We start from the raw sequence: 17,687 nt of genomic DNA, 5'->3' as shown, positions 1-17,687 counted from the left end.
AGGCAGGATCTGTTAATATTTTAGGCAGTGATGTGTGTGTATGTGTGTGTGTGCATAGTGGAGGAGACACTGCATTTAGTTGCCAGAAAAACTAATTTGGACTCCACTGGAGCTGTGAAATGCTGCTTACCCTCTTGTGTTATGGGAATATCTGGGGAATGGGGGGAAAAAGTCTCAAGAAGCCCTATGTGGTTTATTATTTTTCAAACTTTTACAGAAGAAAAGGTGAATTGAAATGTAGCCTTTCAATAACAACAACAAAAAAAAGGAGTGTTTTAATGCTCTTGTCATTCCCCTCCCTTCCCCTTCTTCCAGTTCTGAAGCAAATTTAGAGCTGGCTGGATACAATTACAAGGTGCAAATGACCCATTGCCAGCAAAAAAATTCCAATTTTCCCTTCTTCTCAGAAATCAGCCTCACTGTGGGGTCCTGCTGGTAGCTGTGAGGATGCATCACAAGCTTGGTGGAGACTGTTTCTCACCCATGGTAGGAAATGTCTTTTTTAAAATACAAGCTAAAGGAATATATTTTTATCATGAGCCCTTTGTTCGCTAGGGGCTAATGAGTTTGAGCTGGTGGGATCCTCTGTAAAATGTTGATGAATGCTGAAGACAAGTGGTCTGGTAGGGCTATCTTAGCACTGGGAGAGAGAGTGAGAACAGAGCAAAGCAAAGAGGAGAGGCAAGGAGAAAGAGGTTGGGGACAAACTGAGAAAAGATGAGAAAAGGGAGCAGATAAACAGCTGACATGTGATTCAGGTCCCTAAGTACAGTATTGGCTAATCTAAATGCTCACCATAGGCACAAAAATCTGCGATCAAGGTCCTCCTTGTTTTCAGCAGGAAAAGAAAACACAGGACAAGACCAACTCTGGACTTTAGGAGCCCCAGAACAGGAGAGGGGTGGCATGTATTAATTGTGTTGATCTACGTGACTCCCTGATGAACAGAGATCAAAAAACTTCAAAGAAAAGCAGAAATTACCTTGTTGCCTTCATGGAAATATTCCCACTCTCCCAACTCTACTCATCATCAAGTCTGGACATGTATTACACCGCACAGTTGGTTGCGCAGGAGGAAGCTATCTCATTCCTGAGAGGTCACGTCTCCCCACATCTGTATGTTCCAAGAGCTTGCTCTCTTCCTTGCACTGCCCTGAAACAGGTGATCTTAACCACAAAGTAGCCAAGGCAGTTCCCCTAATGCATGAGCATGGAGAGATTTTTCTTTGAAAAGTCCCTGAACGTTTCACCTCTACTCAGAGAATTCCTGGTGATTCTATATTCCATATGAAAGCTGATATCAGCCTTAAGTGTCTTTTAAAAGCCATGGAAACTTTTTTCTTGATTCTGCCAGTTGTTTGGTCTGCTGTGCTGAAGGGTGACTACACAACCTGAAGTTGGATCCTGTGTTTGAATAAGAAAGTCTTTATTCCAGGAGAAGTAATATTTATGTGTTCTTCCAGGAAAACCAATACCTCTATCTGGTAATGGGAACTGGTGGTGAAGGTGGCCATGTTGTTTTGGCACCTACAATGAAGAGGTGAGGCTGGGCTGTGTATTTTGTGTCTCAGAAAGCGCAGATTTTTTCAGCTGGTGACCACAGACGTGTCCGGGGAACATGATTCCCAGGACAACCTGGAGAGAAAGCAAGCTTTTAAACATCTCTTACAGAGATGACTTTTTGTGTCTACAAATATGGCCCCTTCCAGCTTTCCATTTTGATCCTAGAGCTGCTAAGTGGCACGTGTCCACCAGAGGGCATGTGGGCCATTTTCTCCTCCTGAGCACAAAAAAAGGTGGAGAACGGTTTCCAAAGCAAGTGCCCTTCCAAAATGGGATCCTGTACTGGCTGCCTTGGCTGTTGTCATTGCTGTTGAGGAATGGTACTCAGACAAGTGAGCTGGCAGCAGTAGGGCTGATGTGACTGACTCTGAGCCACTACTGCAGTATGCAGAGCTGTTTTGGTGTGACGTGGGGTTCTGCCTGTATGAAGGGTTAAATGTAAGTCTTTATGGTGCCGTGACTTTATGATTCCCTAGACTTGCATTTCAGACCCCTGTATATGCACATGTATATATACATCCACGAGAGAGAGAGATACACACATGTGCACACGTACACACCCACGCTTGCTCACAGAAGTATCTACATCCACACAGGCCCACTCTATAGCTTGCAAAGTAAATTAGTCTTAAATGACTCTTTGGAAACAAAATAAATCAAATAGCATAATAGTACCATCTTTTTATCTCATTTGTTCCCATACAATTAGTAGTTTTACTGCCATGTTGTGACAGGTGACTGTGTTTGACCTTTGCCGCTTGGGTGGTTGGCTGGTGCTCAAACTAATGAAGACCCTTAATGGATTGGCTTTTGTGAGGCTGTGAGCGGTGGGGTTAAAGAGAAAATGGTGCCTTAGACAGAGTCCAGAGAAGATCCTTCAATTAAACCTGAAGTCTATTAGCAAAGAAATATTGAGGAGGTTGAGAGTTAGCAATGATTTAACCAGGAAGTCTTCCTTGTGAGTCGTTTAAAAAAAAGAAAAAAAATCTCCCTGGTTATTTATTGTTGAGTGTGTGGTTGGACTCTCATCCTCTTGGGTGAGAGAGTGGGAGCAGAGCCATTGACTTGGAGAGGCTGGGGCTATTGGGCCCGACACCCAAGTTTGTTAGCCCCTTGCCTCCTACACAGCCGAGCTTACTTTGGACAAAAGAGTGAGGAAAAATAAAGCAATGGCAGGAACAAATGAAGAGTGATGCTGGGGAAGATAAAACCAGATCTCTGAGGTAAATAAGACTTTTTGGAACTTAATTGTTTTTCATGATGTAAATAAATTACCGTGAAAGAAAGGGAGAACCGGCAGCTTCTGGGCAATGAGTCAGAGGGCAGAGCTGAGCTGTAGAGCGTGAGTAATAAGCAGGAGTGGAGGGAGGCGGATGAGGAGGCTGGTGCAGGACAGGCAGGGTCTGTCCAGAGCAGCACAAATGGACACAACAAGGAATGTTAGGTGTGAGGGGCAAGGGTGGCTGACTTGTGAGAGCACTAGGAGGGCCAGGCCTGATTGCAGCAAAGGGCCAGGGGTCCATTCTCCTGCTGTGTTAGACACTTCAACAAAAATCCTGCATGGCAGATACAACAAGCCTGCTGCTCCACAGGATCCCCTCCTGCCCCCAGTGGCTAATTAGCTAGTTCCTGTCCCTTTCAGTGTCAAAGGGGCACTGAGCATTTCCCATTCCTTCCAGGAAGGCTTCCTTCCTTTTGTTTTCAAGACTTGGTTAACTTTCAGCCTGAGCATCATCTTGCAGCAGTGTTCATGGACTTAAGCAGAGCTGAGGCTGCCTCTGGCCTACACTGGTCCTTTGGGTGATACACTGTCCCACAGTTGAGAGGTGGGAGATGAGAAGGATCTGATATGGGACAGATTGAAGCTGATTGTTCTGAGTGGAGAGACCTGTCTTCTTCCCAACATCTAGTTGCTGTTGGGGTGTCCTAGAGATTGTTGGCATAGCTGAGACTTTCGTCGCCACACACTTCCCCTGCCTCCACACACTGTGTAGTAAACCTCCAAGAATTCAGTGTGAGCCAGGCAAAGGTTGAGATGGGACAGGAGGGAATAGTGTCCTGGGTCCTGACAGATGGGACAACCCATAGTGTCCTGGGTCCTCACATGCCTCCATCAGACTGCCCCATGCTGTGAGCTGGTTTGGCATATTGGTGCCTACATCCTTCTTTTGAGCCACGATACCTCAATGATCAGGAAACTGGACTCTCTTTAAACCCTCTGGTTTCTCCCAAGAGACATGACGGCAACAAAATGGGAGGGAACTAGGCCCAAACTCCTTACACAGATGCAACTGGATTTGCCAGGTCTGCAGCCTATTCTGGCTACTGGGAAAGGAGTTGTTTCGCTCCACTTCAGCTGAATCATCATGCAGCTTTGAAACACCTCAAGCGTAGTGCCCAGCTGTTCCTCTTCCTGGGACATTTCACCTCAACACCATCAGACAGGACTCCAAAGCTGAACACCCTGCTCCAAAGGTCCTCAAGCATCATGGCAGGTCCTCAGCGCTATACTCAAGAATTGCCTGAGTCTTCAAGTCTTCATTTCTTCTTCATCTATCTATCTATCTATCTATCTATCTATCTATCTATCTATCTATCTGTCTGTCTGTCTGTCTGTCTATCTATCTATCTATCTTTCACTCTTTCCTCATGGAGTAACTCCTTCCCTTCACTTCCACAGTCCTTCTTCCTTTCTTTTTCTTTTCTCTCACTCTTAGGCACGTGGCTTCCCCCTCCTACCTCCCCCTACTTTGGGGATAATTTAACATGTTACACACTAACTTTCCAGTAATGGCACTCCGGCTTTTTGAAATTCTGCTTCCCTGTTTTATGGCTGGGCCTCTAATGGTTATCTCGCAGCCCTGCCTCTGGCAATCATGTAAGGAATAAATAGAAGCTGACACAGTAATTTACTTAAATCTTCTCCACACTTTTGCAGCATTTTCCTCCAGAGGATACCCCCGAAACAACAATTATTTGAAATGTCATGCGTTCCTGCCCCTAGGCTACCGACAAATGAACATTAAATCTATTAACAACAAAAAAAATTAAATGTTTACTTTTCTGCGAAGGTAAAGGAGAAGCTGGAGAGAGGGAGGGATGTCTCCAATAAATTTCTTCTCAATAATAAAGAGGTGTAGTTAATGTTCTCTCTAAGCAGAGTCAGCTTGCAGCCCACATCCTATGAGGACAGAGATGTGATGCCACAGAACTACCATGCAGCCTTTGCCAGGGCAGCTCCAATAGCCTCATTTTTCCAAGCCAGGGAGCTCAGTTTTAAGTTGGTATTTTTGCAGATTAAGTAAGATACGCAGTGGGCTAGAAGCCGTGAACACGGTATTCTCAGTCCTCAACCCATCTGGAGCAGTGGGAGAAGAAGCATTACCCCCTGGGCAAAAGGAGGTTAAGAATATAGCTCATCTGCTTCATAGAAAGGAAAACTGAGCATTTTTGAACTCTGCCCCTATACCCTGCAGAAGGTCTAAGCTGGAGGTAAGGCTCAGTTCCTCTTCTTTTCTGTCCCGTGCTCCCACCCCTTTGCTCAGCTTTCCTGAAAACAGGTAAGCATAGGTATGGGAGGGTGGGACCACACGAAGGTGGACCCAGCCCTGCACATGAGACCTGGTGGCAGATGGTGTGAATATGGAGAGTCACTTGCATCCACTTGCTATGGATGAAAGTTCCCATGGGGATCTGGGCAAAACAGGCTTAGGAACCAGGCCTAAAGCATGGGAAATCATTTTCCATTCTGCAGATGGGGAAGTCCAGGTCCGGAGTAGGTTAGATGCTTACCAAAATACAGTAGTAGAAATAGAAAGACATATCCCAGCTTTATTCTGATTGCTTCATACTGTCCCCCTGCTTGAACTTTTCAGTTTACAGCTATTTTGGAAAATGTTCCTTGTCCATTGATTCAGCCTAAGGTTCTCTTGGGAACCACTGTGTTTATACAGCCAGGAACCCATCCCTTTGACTCGGAAATCCTCTCTCCATCTGAGTTTAGGGATTTAAAGGAACCAAAAGGATCACAGGTCTTCTTGTGAATGAACTCATGAAGGAAAATTTCTCATCTGATGTTGAATGCTGCAGACCCCACAGAAAAAATTGCTTCTCTGTTCTTTTTCCCTTCTTTTCAGCAAAAGAAGCTTGGGTATAGGTCTCAGAACCTTGGAGAGAGTGGCACCTCTGACATGCTGTATGAACCAATTGTTATATGGAGTGTGAACAGAAACCTGTTATCCCCCTTTTGAAGAGGACACATGAATATCTGACCAACCTTATATTCCTTTGTGCAGAATGGCCAGGCACTTAAAACTTTGTAGTCACCATGGTTCACTGTATCACCAGGTAAGTATGTCAGGTTGTGGTTTTTTTCTCTGTAGACTGGGATCCCACTTTTTGGCACTGGTTCTGATTCACAGAGCCAGATTACAGAGGAGATATCCACTAGATCTGCTGCTTTCAAGTCCCAGTGGAGCTTACTGTCCTAATTCTAATCCATTTCTTCACTGCTGTCCCAGTCCATGTACTAAGGTGGTTCATGATATGTGGATGCTCAGTCAGATATCTGTGATGCTAGACTGCTGTGGCACTGAGATACCTTTGTATCAGTGGGAGATAGTGCTCATGTGATGATGTGTATTTGCGAGAAGATCCTCCAAGGTAGCTCCCACAGTCCTGTGACACAGGCCTATGCTCTCACAGGTAGTTTATACAGTCTGATCATTCTGAGTCCCATGGATCCCCTTGACATTTTGTTGCTACCTGCTATGATTCTTTAAGGAATAAGAAGAAAGATCATCTTCCAAGTGTGTGATATGTGTGTGTCTGGAAGGAGTGAGTTGTTTCTCTACTAATAATCCTTTAACATCCCTCTGTGTTTCAGAAGAGGAAACTAGCTTATCCAAGGAATCAGAGTTTAGCTCTAGAAGAACAATTGCTTTGGGCTCTTCTCAGGCCTGGTGCAAATACCTTGCACTGCCACGACTGCATAGAGAGTGTGTCCTTTGTCATCCAGAGAGAAGGGGCTTTGTGGGTGTTTCCCATTTAGTTTCTGAAACAATCTCTGCCCTTGATAGAAAAGGGTTGTCTTCTTTCCCTGATCAGGCTGAGTGCCTGATGTTTAATGATACATAAAGAGCAAGGTAGATGTTATATCTATGATCAGTCAGCTCCACAACATACATACTCTGTACAGGAAATCACACAGCTTGTGATGTACAAAGCACAGGCTTCTGAATGGATCTTAACACAGACCTTAGAGTGTACTGTAGATTCTGCAGTATACACTGCATTCTGAATTCTGTCTCAGTATTGCAATGGATTGATTTAAATAGTTCCACTGCCAGCCAAAAATTCTAAGCACCATAGCACATTTATGAGTTATCCTAACACACAGAAACACCAATGGTCTAATATATTGGGATGAACTCTTAGATAGCATATAGTATCAATACAAATCAGTGTCTGCCATTATAAACTGCAGGGCCTCAAATACATGTTATCCTATTTCTAAAAAAAAAAAAAAAAAGCTGGAACTTGGGAAGAGAATTCATCAGACTACTTTGCATTATTAAACTTCCTCCTGTAATGTCTCCACTTTGATCTCTTCTCTGGCCAGATTCAGATCCCAGTTCCTGATTTCCACCAAGGAAAGTATATAGAGAAGCTGGGTGCCTGCACTTTTTTTAAAGCTTTGTAGCGTGTTCTTGTGCTCTCAATTCCGGATAATGCTGGATCCCTTTTATCCAGCCCCTCCTCTTGCCCTTTCAAGTGCAAAGAAGACTCCTGTGCCCCCCCATCAAAGTTAAAGGGAGGCTTTAGAGAGGAAGGCTCAGCACGCTGGGGCTCTTGAGCCTGTGTTTAATCTCTTTTCCCGTTCCTCTGTGCCTCTGTGGCTTCCCTGCCAGTTTCTTTGTTGCCAAGTTTCTCATTTCCTTTTATTTGTGTGTGCGGGAGGTTGCCAGGCTCACTGGAATGCAACTGAAGTCATCTTGAGGGGACGCGCCTCGGCCCCCGCCCCGGGTGATACATGACCTGCCTCAGCCTGCTCGCCCACCCCGGGCAGGCTGGAGTGGGCTTTCCTGGCTTCAGGCAGCAGGAGAGCCAGGGAGGGCAGTGGGACAGCAGAGATACCCACCGGCCGCTGCAGCTGGCTCGTGCAGGGCTGGTGTGTCGGATGTCATGCAGGGTGTGAGGAGGATGGAGATCAGGGGAAAAGGGATTGAGAGACAGCACCTTGACCTCTGGGCTGCTGTCTTGCTTGGAGAACGAGAGCAGAGACATGTGCAGACTTTGGCAGGGTCAGGGGGGCCTGGTCTGTCTCAGTTTCTGCCTAACCTCAGGTGACCTCAGTGCAGTGCCCCAACTCCTGCCCACAGCTGCCCTGTTCCACTGAGTGATGCTGGGCTGAAGGTGTGGCCTTTAGCTGTATGCTGGGATATGCTCTCAGGATTAATATGGGCTTCATTAGGGTCATGAAGGAGAGAACTTGAATCAGACTTCGGGGCCGGACATAGCTCTGAGGAATTCATTGGTCTTAACAAGTGACAATAGAGACTGTTTGTGTTCATGCTGCTTGCCATCCCTCCATCACGAAGGTACCTTACTAGAAGACCTATATGTCAAGGAACATGGGAAGGCAATGTCCTGGGTGGAATGACATTAAGCTTGTCCATGGGCCCTCAGCCTCTGACTGTGTAATGTTGGAGGAATGGCTATCAGTGGATCAGGTACTGTTGTACCCACTATGGGTCTTGTTAATCCAGATGCCAGTGTATGCACTGACTTCTAGGCTTGACCTTGGTTCTGCCTTGTGGTCTGTGACATACTGAAACTAGGAGTTGCTCACTAGAGGAGTTCCCCAATGTAAAGGAGAGCAAAGGTGTGGGATGATTTTGCTTAGGATGGGCCTGGAGTGTCTGGAACTGGCAGTTTGCTGTGTAGCAATCTGCAGCAGTCCTGTTTGGGGCTGTTCCATGGTGCAGTGCTGAGAACATTTAAGTTTTGGTATTAGTTTCTGCTCATGGGCACTGAGAGCAACAGTGATGATTAAGAGCCTTGCTCAAAAGCCTCAAAAAATTCCCCTGTGGCTGTGAGTGGTTCTTGCTGTACTGCACAGACCAGAGCTGTTAGGCTCCTGGACCCTCTGGCTAACAGTCAGCATGTCACTGCCCGGGTATCTGCCAAATCTCCCTGCTGCTTTGTTCAAGGAGCATTTGTACTGCCATTGTCTCTGTTCCCTTTGGACAGGCCCATGGGGTTGTGCAACTTTGAGTTTGTGCAGCGTCTACCTGGATGTAATTGTTTTGGCTTTGCACCTAGAACAGTCTGTCAGTCCTCAACCCCGAAACTCCTGCAGGAGACCTGGAGATTGCATCACATATCAAGGGGAAGACTGACTGATAAATATATTGCAGTGAGCAGAAAAAAGAATCACTTGTTGTAAATACCCTTCTATGCTTTGTTGTGGTGCTGCTATTTCAACCCAATGGTTTAAGTATCCTTGCAGAGAGGCTTCCACGCTTGAATTTTTTTTTCAAGATAGTTCCTTGCTGTACATCTGCCAGTTCCTGAATTGCTTTTATGGAGGATTCCTCCAAACTTTCCAGTACTTTTAAAAATGAAAAATGTATTTTCTTAACTAGGATATTGTGAAGAAAGCTTCTGATAAAGCCACTGTCTTATTCTTGTGTTAGAAACACTTTTACTCAAGAATATTTCAAGAAGTTTCAGTTTTTGCTATATTCCTTTTCCATTTTGTCTTCTTTTATCAACCTCAGATCTTTTCATTCTTGATTTTCTTCACCAGGATGAGTTGCTATAGGATAGCAGAGCAGAAGGAAAGCACATCATCTAACCCCTCTGATTCTCCCCTGCTGCTGCTTGGCATCCATATATACTGTGTATTGCAAGAGAAAAGCAAGACCTGGAAACAATCTGCTGAGGGTTTCAGATTCTCTCTGTTCCTCTCTTCCAGCCCATTAGGTCAGAAAGAGAATGACTGTCAACAAGTGTTTCATCTGGAACTGTAGTCCTGGGATTTCCCTAGATTTTTACCACAGCTTGAGCTGAAGACTAGTTTCCAACTATCAGCCACTCTTGGCTGAACCTCTATTTTGATTTTTCAGAGCTGATTTCCAACCCCTGCTCCTTTATAATACCTTGTTCGCACTCATTCAGGGTGTGGTTGGATCAGGCACCAACTTGGAAGAGGTTCCCACTTGTGCTCATTACTGTGTCGGGACACAACGTGGCCCTAAACTGCGATGCAATTATTCCTTGAAAAGGGAGGAGGTTTTGCAGGGCATTGGCCTGGACCAACTTCTGATCAATATTTTAGAGATTTCAATAATAAAATGAAAACCAAGCAGAGAGTAGCAAACTGGAAGAAGGTTGCAAATCCTTTGGAGGACAGGGTTGTAACTCAAAATAGCTTGATATGCTAGAGAAATAAACTAAACTTAGGTAATTCAGTAGATGCAAAGGCTCAGTTTGCATCTGATTAAGGAATGAGGGAACTAGTGCATTGTCTGGGGGGAGGGCAGAGCTCAAACTGTGGGAGTCACTAATGTTGCACTCTTGCAGTAAGAAAATGTTAGAGTCTGCATTTTATCAATGCTAAGGTCATTGCTGAGACACAAGAGGTCCCAGCAGCTCTCTGGCATAGTGCAATGGAGTCTTATATAGTGCTGAAGGGTGCCATAGGGCTGAAACCAGGACCTGTGAGGAAAGGTTAAGGAATTGTTTTATGTGAAAATGGACAAGAAGACTATGCGTGTAAAAAGCTCAGTTTCCCAGGGTATAAGTGAATGATATCAAGAAGCAGGTAAACAACCATTTTCTCTGCCTGCCTGCTAACAAGCAGAAAGAAACAAGTATCCCTAGAATGGAGGGAGATGATGTAGTAAAAGCCCTTGCTAACCCATGGAGAATAGAAGCACCAGCAGAGATCACCATGCAGATGCTGGAAGGTGCTTCAGAATATACCTCAGCCAAGGATGGTCTGGATGTATCTGTCTCAACAGGAATGTAACTGGGTCATTGCATTGCCTTTTTTTCCCACTGCTTTTTCTGCATCCTTTTCATCTGCTTGAAAGCTGACAGAGCAGTGGGAACTTCAAAGGAATTTGTAGTTTGAGGTTTTTCCTTTTCCGTCATGGAAAACCTCCAGAATCAATGAAAACAGAGAGCACATGCTATGTATTCCCCCAACAGAAAGCAATGCTAGCAAGCTGTTGGGTACAAAATGCTTTGAAATTTCCTGGTTGGAAGACAACTGATTACCAAAAAACTGTTATACCGTGCAACAGAGATCACAGTTCCTCTTTGGTGCTGGAAAAACTAAGGATTAAACAGGCTCCTCCTAGGGGAAGGATCGTTTGGGACAGGTGTCCCCTGCAGAGCTGCAGTACAGTAAGCACATGATTCTTTCACCAGCCACCAGCTTCTGTGTTCCAGCCCAGGCCATTGGCAGCTCAGAGCTCTCCCCCTCTCCCTGCAACCCTGTAACGTGCATGGCTCGTTAACAGCAGCCTGGCAATTAGAAGAGCCTGCTATGGCAGCAGCAGCTTTTCCAGAGCTGTCCCACATGCAGTGCAGGGCAGAGGCTGTTCGCCCAGGTGAGGTGCTCCCAGCAACTGGCTGAGATGGAGCCTGTGGGAAAGGGCATTGGTCCTCACCAAATGCAACCAGTTGGAGCAAACTTTGCTTCCTTGCAAAGTGCTTCCACCTTGCAGTCCTGCCTGCCCAGATAGTCACCCTGCTCCCTGATGCATATGCAGCCAAGTGCCAGGGAGCAGACAGAGGAAGAGCCATCTGGCTTCTACCAAGCTCATTCCCACGTTAGAGCTGGGGGAGCTGCTGGAACAAAAGATGGCATCACTTGGGAGTGCCTGGACTAGAGAGTTTGTGAGTACTGCAGGAGTCTTAAGCTTGCTTCTTCCACGCTCATTGGCTTCCCAGCAGCAGGTTTCCCAAGCTGCTGCGCTCATGTGTGTTCCCTAGTAGCTGAGCTGTGGTCTTCAGCCACTCTCCCTGTCAGGGGGACTTCTGCTGGACTCATGGAAAACAACACATTTTTCCCCTCCTCAGCCCACGCTGCTGCCCTTGTGGTAGGACCATATGGGCTACTCTCATGGCTAGGACACCCAGGACAGCCTTTGACAAGGCTGACAGAGCCAAATCCCGTGGTGCCAGCTGAGATTTTCCTGGCTCAGGTTCTCCTTCGTTCCATGCTAACTCCACACAGCTGGGCTGTGTGGGGCTAATCACCAGGGAACAGAGGCTGGCAGAGATGAATAGAGGATGTGAAGAGTTCCCTTGGTGCCCTTTTCCCTCACTCTTGTTTCCCTCTCAGCAGGGGGAAGCAGTCTCTGCGTGGTCCTCTGCCGATTGCATCGGGGAAAGTCATTAAAAAGAATTAAAAAGGAAACAGAAAGAGACGGAAGAGGGGGAAAAAAACCCAACTGAACAGCCCCAAACAGTTATAAACTCAAACAAAAGAACAACAGGATCTTCCTGCTCAAAGGTCTGGGCCACCCTCACCTTGACAGCAAAGGACAGCAGCACTCCAGCGATTTACTGGGAGAATGGAGGAAAGCCTTGGCTATATATCTGCTGGAGCTGTGGTGATATGGGTTGTGGGACTGGTTGGGAAGCTGTCATCTGATTGTTCAGATGGGAAAAAATATATATCTACAGAATTAAATTAATTACACAAGGTTGAATCATCCATCTGCTGAAATTGGCAATAGTTCAGTATCTTGGCTTTCGGAGAGGGAATAGTGTGCAAGATACCATCCTGGGGGGCAGTGTCTCTCCTCCATTTTGCTGTGGGGAAGCATCAGCCTCTGTTCACAACTGCTCTAGCTGGGGAGCAAAAGAATGGGATGGACCACCTGGTTCCTCCTGTCCTGTCTCCGGGGAGGATTTGAGCTCCAAGGTTACGCAGTTGTGTCTGGTCTGGAAAGATCTGGTTTATAATCCAAATACAGTACCATAAAGGTTTTCCCAAAATAGTTGCCTACATTTTGAGTCTGTATTGAGATATAGAAGTCTGGGCTTTTTTGGATGCCAGCCACTCATGTGTTCTGAATTATGACTGAACATGGCCAGTCATCTTTAAAAGGTTTGATATTTGAGTTCTGGATGAGTGCTTGCAGCCTGGAGCCAGTAAAACACTATGGAGGGCTGTCCCAAGATCCTCACCATCTCCACTTTCCTCAGCTTCTGCTTCAACACCCGTCTGTACCTGCCTGAACATGTCGTGTTAGGACTCTGTGACAAAGGCAGAAACTTTAAGATAGCAGTGAGATAATTTTTGCTGCAGTAAGAGTGGCCTGCAGGCTGGGTACAGAGATGGTGATGGGAGAGCATCTGAAGATTACTTGAAGAATCTCATTCTGAAGCCCTACGGGCCACACACTTGCCTGGGTCTGACACAGTCACTGGTTCAGGTTCCTCCTCAAACCATCACAGAAACCGCAGCATTTCCCCTGGGTTTATTTCTGCATGCTTCAAATGAGTTGGATTTTCTCACCCAAGTATTGGCCCCAGGAAAGCTCCTGGACCATTTTCCTATTAGCCCTCCTTGCTAGTGTTTCGCTGAGGCAGTTTGTAGCTGCAGATGTTCCTGTGCTTTGGTTACCAAGGCTTAGGCTACAACTGTTGCAGAAATTCTTAATTCTAGCACAGTGGATCCCCATGAACATGGTAGATATGTTTGTTTATGTCTCACCTAGCATACCACAAGCTGAAACAGAACTCAAAGGGGCTAACACTGGGGAGGTTTGGATCATATACTGAAATAGGTTTAGCTGCTGTGCAAAGTATGTTTTTCATTGGTGGTGGTTTTAATAGCTTGCATTAGTTTACATGTACATTCTGGCATATACTGCTGTATATTAATATGGGTCTCCACATTTATATGATTAGCTGTATTCTTCTAGGTATAACTGTGTCCGTGTTGTTAAAGGTTGAAGGTTTATCTTTATACAGATTACCAGTATTGGGGTAGTGTTGTGTTTCTGGGGTGTGCTGAGGTGTGTATTGCTAAGTTGTGTGCTGGATGCATCCCTCCCTAGGGGTGTTTCTGTGGGGTGTTTTGAGGCATTCACTCTGCTCGTCACCATGGGGACAAGCGGGAGGGGGGCGGGGGGAAAGGAACACAATTTGTATTTCTTAGTATTGTGTGATTGTGCTCTCACAGTGCCTCAAAGTGAAGGTGCATGAGGAACTACATACCTCTGTCCTGCGTGTTCCTCTGTGACAATAATATGCACGCACACATGCACTTGCACATACAGGCACACACCCTCCAGGCTCCAGGGCGTGTAGGAGAGAGTGTGTGTGTGTCTGAATGCTATTTAAATAAAAAAGAAAGGAAGTGAATCAGGGTCGTTTCCATTTTAATTGTAAAACAGATAAGCACTAAACACTTTGAAAAAGTAAATGACTTGAGAATAATTACTATCTATTACTCTGCGTCCCAGGGGGGCAGTTGGAGGAGCCCAGATGGCTACAAAAATGGGATTTAGCAGAAAATTGAAGACATTATTCACCGTAACACATTATCAATTACCTTCATATCAATTACAATAACCTTACATTAGAAGAAGGGCCAGGAGACTATCTTCAGCCCCCAGCCTGAATAGTAATTGCACTACCCCTATGGATGGGGGGTGTGTGTGTGTGTGTGTGTGTGTGTGTGTGTGTGTGTGTGTGTGTTAGAGAGTGGGGGGCACCACAGGGTTGTGCAGGGGTTCTGGCAGCTCCCACTGCTGGGAGGAGGGGAGGAAGAGGGTGAAAGCTGCTCAGAGTAGTTTTTCCTTCCCTTCGTACAGTCACCTCATAGAGGGTTTTCTTCTGTTCTGTTTGTGTGGTCTAGTAGCTTGAAGGGCAGCTGATGTGGCTCCTTCCAAAAAATTCTGCTTGGCTTGCCATTTGGGATGTTCAGGGTCTCTGTGCAGACACTACTGTTTCGCACCAGTGTCCCCTACTTTCCTCTTCCCCCTCTCAGCCATTTCAGCCAAGCTGCTCAGTTTGTTAATAGGGGCTGGTGTGCAATCTGAGGTTCTTTTCTGTAGGATCTACCTTTCTTGGTGTAGCAATCTGTGCAGGAGGTGGAGGCCCTCTGCCAGACCCAGATGGGGCATCAGCTCATGTTTCCTGTAAACACTCACAGAGAGATCACGGAACCTTTGATGGCATACAGAGATGAACCAACCAAAAACAATTTAAAAAATCTCTCCTCTTCCTTTTCTCCAGAGATGGTGGAAGGTGTCTCAGGGAGAGCAGTACCAAGGCTGCTTCAACAGGCTGGTAGCACGAAGGTAACTCTAAGGACATCTTGTTGCCTGTGGCTGTGTCTTGTTGCCAGCTGGGATAGCCCTTGGAGCTGGTGGTATGTCAGTGCTTCTAACTGTAGCTGGCTAATGCTTCTGACTTGCCATAGTGCCATTTTGAAATTTTCCCTCCTGGATCTGGACTTGATCCAGCTCACCTGAGTATTTATACATGCAACATCCAGATCTAGCTGTCGTGGTCCCGTTCTCTGCTGCAATCCAAACAGGTTTCACTGCCATGGCATCCTGCCCTGTGCACAAATGTGTGTGTAAGATAAGGATTCGGACACATCAGGGCACTTATGAGTTAAACTGTTGGTGACACTCCCTCTAGTCTCCCCCCTTTCCCAAATATGCACTGGAGTGTCCAGTGGGTTAGTGCAGAGAGGACTAATTGCTATTAAAAGGCTTTAATCTGGGAGATTAGTGCTGGCTCCAGGCGGTGTTTGCACATGAAGGAGATGTTTCCGATGAGATGAACTAGAATTTGTCCCTGCTGTTTTGTTGATAGAAAATCATCTTCCCCTTGGTTTTTTCTCTTTATCTCTGTCTCTCTTGCTTTCTTGCTCTCTCTGATCATTTTCTTTTGCCTTTTCCTTGAAGTTGAGCTAAGAGCTCTTTTATATTTTGGAGTGGCAGTCCTCTTTGACCTTTGGGGTCAGTTGTTTTTGCACATTCGTACAGACATGCATGTGTGTACGCATAGATGTGACTGGAGTTTCCTGATTCAAAGTCCTGCAGGAAATAGATCCTGACCAATAGAAGTGATGATAAATATATTTTTCCCTTGCTTGCTGTTGAGCCTCTTGTGGGTCAGAGGGGCCTGCAGAACCCTTCCTATAACATGGGTCAGGCCAGTCCCCTTCTCCTGGGCAGAGACTTGATCCAGACACCATCAGGAAGAGGTGTTGCAGACTGAAAATCCTAAAGCTCCCTGCAGAAGTAATTAGTGGGAGGTAATTAAAAGATTATGTATGGGAAGGTATGGAGCATTACTGGACCTCTGGCATGACCCAGGAAATGTCAGTATTGACTTTGATGAACATTAGATCAAACTGAATGGAAATTATTCTGATAACATGCCAGATGTGTCCAGAGAGCCTGTCCATGAAGGAGACACATTTGACCTGGGAGCACAGAAATCTTTGTTCTATACTTGCTGGAGGATCCAAAAGCGGAGATGCTCGTTCTGAATTTACTGTTTTCAGAAATCCACGAGTGTCTGTCAGGTCTGACTATCTAGACAGGTAATCCCTGCTGTGCCTAGTGTCCAGTTGGAATTTTCACAGCACCCTTAGGAAGTTAAGTGCCAATTCCCGTTGAAAAGCACAAAGGAATAAATACTGTTTACATGTAACTTGAGTGGAAGGAACTGAAGACTTTGTATCCCAAAGAATATGTGAAAACTTTATCAGAAAAGGAGGACTTGGGTAGAACACAAGGTTGCATGGTCCTTCTGGCCTAGAGGGTTACCAGACAAAAGTTATGAAAGAGAAATGGTAAGAAAGAATGAGTGTCCTCAAATCAGTGAGGCCAAGAATCAAGGGGAGAGTTGGGCAGGGGGAAAAAATCGGTTCAGGATCTGGATCTCCCAGTCAAAGAGGTCAAGACTTTCTAAGGAAGAAGTGCTTTTTTGCAAAGTGTCACACATCATTCTTTTGTGCACTGTCTGAACACCATGGGCTTTGCTCTTTTGCAGGATGCTGCTGGAATCTTCCATCAGACTGCACTGTCATTATTTTTGCCATAAGTATGTATTTTGGGGAGGTGTAAATGAGGCACTGGGAGAAGAGAGGGGGAAATTAAGTCACCTTTGTATCCCTGGAGGCTGCTTGGCTCTCCAAAGGCAGTTGTAGAGCCTGTTGCTTGGCAAAGTGGTGTGGTGGTGTGTTGTTCTTTGTTTTTTTTAAAGCATCTGAATCAGATGTGAAATGTCACAGCACCGGTCCTTTTAGGACAACTTTGTAGTGGGCTGCAATTTTGTATAAAGGTAGTAATTTCTCACTCTCTTTCTCTCCATGCCCCTGCCTGAAAATCCAGACTCTTACTGTTAGCCAGCAGGAAGGCAGACCTACTGCTCATGTAAATTGCTCTAGTTCTGTTGTTTGCCCTTGTTCCCTCAAGTTTGCAGATATGCTGGTGTAACCAGCATAAGGATCTGGCCTCTAGCATGTGTTTGTCCCATCTGCTGTCCAGCATGTTAATTTTCATGGAAGACACAAACTTGCACGGACTGTGATTTTAAGGAGGGGCCCTTTTTCTTTTCAAGAGCCAACTGCAAAGCCTCAGGGGCCAGATTCTGAAAGACAGTCAATGCCAAGATCTGGAGGAGCTGGGAACTTGTGTCCTGGCAATTTCTGGCTTGTGGTCCTATACTGACAAGACCGTAAGGAAAGAATCATGTGTTAGGCATTTTTGTAAAAACAGTGATGATGTTAAAATTTTGTTGGTAGCGACATCCTTGGGGGGAAGGACCAGGCTTGCAAAAAAGGGTTCAGTTGAACCCTTGAAAGAGGCCCTGAAAAATCCTCAAGGGGGTTAGAAATAGTGGAAAAGGGAGTATATTTCCACCACTGTTGTCAACCAAAGTAAAAATAATGGTTTCTCCAAAAAAAAAAAAAAAAGGGAAGAAAAAGTAACAGGTAGGAGTGAAGGGATTTGTGTCTTTGGCTGTTCCTCTTTAACACTTTTATTCAATAGGAGCAGAAATATGTCAGGTGATGGCTCAAGTGATTTCTTCTTCCAAGTATTTGATGATGAAAATGTTTACAAATATTAATA

General features: G+C 45.6%; 1 long non-coding RNA gene across 1 annotated transcript; it reads left to right on the top strand.

Moving 5' to 3' along the window:
* Positions 1–2,614: 2,614 nt before the first annotated feature.
* On the top strand, positions 2,615–12,331 carry LOC113975781. The gene is made up of 3 exons (XR_003536917.1): positions 2,615–2,786; positions 5,700–5,910; positions 11,921–12,331. It is a non-coding gene; the product is annotated as an uncharacterized LOC113975781 (long non-coding RNA).
* Positions 12,332–17,687: the final 5,356 nt, after the last annotated feature.

The sequence above is a fragment of the Neopelma chrysocephalum genome, unplaced genomic scaffold, assembly GCF_003984885.1.
Source record: "Neopelma chrysocephalum unplaced genomic scaffold, ASM398488v2 Primary Assembly neopelma1_143, whole genome shotgun sequence".
Classification (NCBI taxonomy): Eukaryota; Metazoa; Chordata; class Aves; order Passeriformes; family Pipridae; genus Neopelma; species Neopelma chrysocephalum.
This window is presented reverse-complemented; position numbering and strand designations above follow the sequence as displayed.